General features: G+C 38.7%; 1 pseudogene; it reads left to right on the top strand.

Annotated features, from left to right (window-relative positions):
* Positions 1 to 576: 576 nt before the first annotated feature.
* LOC115295327 lies at positions 577 to 2,431 on the top strand (annotated as a pseudogene).
* The last annotated feature ends 1,035 nt before the right edge of the window (positions 2,432 to 3,466 follow it).

The raw sequence follows: 3,466 nt of genomic DNA on the forward strand, positions 1-3,466 counted from the left end.
CCATGAGGGCATCTTGCTTTTTTTTTCCCCACTTAAGAAAGTGTGAACACACCTGCTTTATTGTACTTCCTTTATCGCAATTTGCAGATACTGTGGTTTTTACAAATGGAGAGTTTGTGACAACACCGCATGGAGCAAGCCTATGGGCGCCATTTTCCCAACATTTGCTCACTTCATGTCTGTCATATTTTGCAATATTTCAAACTTTTTCACTATTACTATATTTGTTACAGTCATCTGCGATCAGTGTTCTTTGTTGTTACTCCTGTAATTGTTTTGGGGTGCCACAAGCAGTGCCCATATAAGATGGTGAACTTAATAAGCGTTGTGTGTGTAATGACTACTCCACCAACCAGCTCTTCCCTGTCTCTCTCTCACCTCCTCCGAAGGTCTCCCTGTTCCCTGAAACACAACGATATTAAAATTAGGCCAATGAACCACCCTGCAATAGCCTTCAAGTGTTTACGTGAAAGGAACGGTCTCTGTTCTCTCAATTTAAGTCAAAATGATGAAGGAAGGAATGTAGAAAGTGAAGAAGGAATGTGGGAAGAGGAGACAGGCTGACAGTTCTCTTGCACAGAAACAGTAGACCAAGTTGTGACTGCGAAGGGGAAGTTCTTGAAGGAAAATAAAAGGGCACCTTTAATGACTACACCAATGACAAGAAATCCAAACAGCCATATTGCTGATATGGAAAAAGCTTTAATGGTCTGTTTAGAATATCAAACCAGCAAAATCATTTTCTTCGGCCAAAGTCTAACCAAGACAAAGTCTCTCTGCAGCTTTATGAAGGCTGAGAGAGGTAGGGGAGCTGCAGAAGGAATGTTTGAAGTTAGCAGAGGTTGGTTCCTGAGATTTAAGGAATGAAGCCATTCCCATAACATAAAAGTGCAAGGGGAAGCAGCAAGTGCTGATGTAGGAGCTGCAACGAGTTATCCAGAAGGTCTAGCTGAGATAATTAATGAAGGTGGTTACACTAAACAGCAGATTTCCAATGTGGATGAAATAGCGTTAAACTGGAAGAAAATACCATTTAGGACTTTGATAGCTAGAAAGGACAAGTCAGTGCCTGGCTTCAAAGCTTCCAAAGACAAGCTGACTCTCATTAGAGGCTACTGCAGCGGACGACTCTAAGTTGAAGCCACTGCTCATTTACCATCCTGAAATCCTAGGGCCCTTAAGAATAAATCTATTCTCCTGTGTTCTATAAATGGAACAACAAAGCTGGGATGACAGCGCATCTGTTTGCCACGTGGTTTACTGAATATTTTGAGCCTTTTGCTGAGAGCTATGGCTCAGGAAAAGAGATTCCTTTCAAAATATTATTGCTCACAAAGCACTTGCTCACCCATGAGCTCTGATGGAGATGTACAACAAAATTCATACTGTTTTCACGCCTGTTAACTGAACAACCATTCCAAAACCCACAGATCAAGAAGAGGGTTGAGTTTTCAAGTTTTATTATTTTAAGAAATAAATTTCACAAGGGTCTCATTGCAATAGCTAGTGATTCCTCTTATGAGTCCAGGCAAAGTACATTGAAAACCATCTGGAAAGACTTCACCATTCTAAATGCCATTAAGAACATTCGTGATTCGGGGCACCTGGGTGCCTCAGACAGTTAAGCGACCGCCTTCAGCTCAGATCATGGTCTCACCATTCGTGGGTTTGGGCCCTGCATCAGGCTGACAACTAGCTCAGAGCCTGGAGCCTGTCTTCAGATTCTGTGTCTTCCTCTCTCTGACCCATCCTTGCTCATGCTGTCTCTCTCTGTCTCTCAAAAATAAATTTAAAAAACATTAAAAAAAAAAAAAAGAACATTTGTGATTCATGGGAAGACGTCAAAACATCAACATTCACAGGAGTTTAGAAGAAGCTGGTTCCAACCCTCATGGATGACTGTGAGGGAGTCATGACTTCAGTGGAGGGTCATTGTGGATGTGGTGGAAACAGGAGAACTAGAATTAGAAGTGATGCCTGAGGATGTAACTGAATTGCCAGAATCTCATAAGAAAACTTGGACACATGAGGAGTTGCTCCTTACAGATGAGCAAAGAAAATGGTTTCTTTAGATGGAATCTTCTCCTGGTGAAGATGTCAAGACTGTTGGAATGACAACAAAGGATTTAGAATAGTACATCAACTTGGTTGAAAAAGCAGCGGTAAGGCTTGAGAGGATTAGCTCCAATTTTGAAAGAGGTTCTACCATAGGTAGAATGTTATCAAACAGCACCACATGCTACAGAGAAATCATTCACAAGAGGAAGAGCAAATCGATGCAGCAAACTTCATTGTCTTATTTTAAGAAATTGCCACAGCGATTCCAGCCTTTAGCAACCACTGTCCTGATCTGTCGGGAGCCATCAACATAAAGCAAGATTCTCCATCAACAAAAATATTATGACTCACTGAACTCTCAAACGATTATTAGAATTTCTTAGCAATATTTTTATTAAGATATGTGTATTGTTTTTTAGACATAATGCTACTGTACACTTATTATACTACAGTATAATTTAAACTATATATGTACTGGGGAACCAAATAATTCATGATTTCCTTTACTGCACTATTTGCTTTATTGTGGTGGTGTGAAACTAAACCTACAAAACTTGAAGCTCTTTCCATAGTGGCACTCATAGTCTTCAGTGAAATCTATTCTATGCCCTTTGATTATCATGATCTCTGGAAAGAACATAGGCCTTTAAAAGGACTTTGTGGTGAAAAAATGTTATTTCCAAAATATGGGAAATGCACATTTATTTATGATAGTTCAGATCTTATTAAGTCAGGCAAGACTTATTAATAAAAATTTAGTCTGAGGCCACAAAGAACTTACACAACTCAACACCAAAAATAATAATAATAATAATAATAATAATTCAATTAAAAATGAGAAGACATGAACAGACATTTCTCCAAAGGACATACATATAGACAGATGAGAAGAAGCTCAACATCACTCATCATCAGGAAAATGCAAATCAAAACCAAATGAGATATCACCTCACACCTGTCAGAATGGCTAAAATCAAAAACTCAAGAATCAGCAAGTGTTGGTGAGGCTGTGGAGAAAAAGACTCTCATGCATTGTTAGTAAGAATGCAAACTGGTACAGCCTATGTGGAAGACAGTATAGAGGTTCCTCAAAAAATTAAACATAGAACTACCCTACAGTAGTAGTAATAGTAATCACACTACTGGATATTTACCCTAAGAATACAAAAACACTAATTTGAAGAGATACATGCACCCCTATGTTTATTGCAGCATTATTTTCAATTGTCAAATTATAGAAGCAGCCCAAGTGTCCATAGATAGATGAATGGATAAAGAAAAAAGCAGTACACACACACACACACACACACACACACACACAGAAATATTATTTGGCCATAAAAACTAAAAAAATCTTGCCATTTGCAACAACATGGATGGATCTATAGAGTATAATGCTAAGTGAAAT

Source organism: Suricata suricatta, chromosome 7, assembly GCF_006229205.1.
Source record: "Suricata suricatta isolate VVHF042 chromosome 7, meerkat_22Aug2017_6uvM2_HiC, whole genome shotgun sequence".
NCBI classification, from domain to species: Eukaryota; Metazoa; Chordata; class Mammalia; order Carnivora; family Herpestidae; genus Suricata; species Suricata suricatta.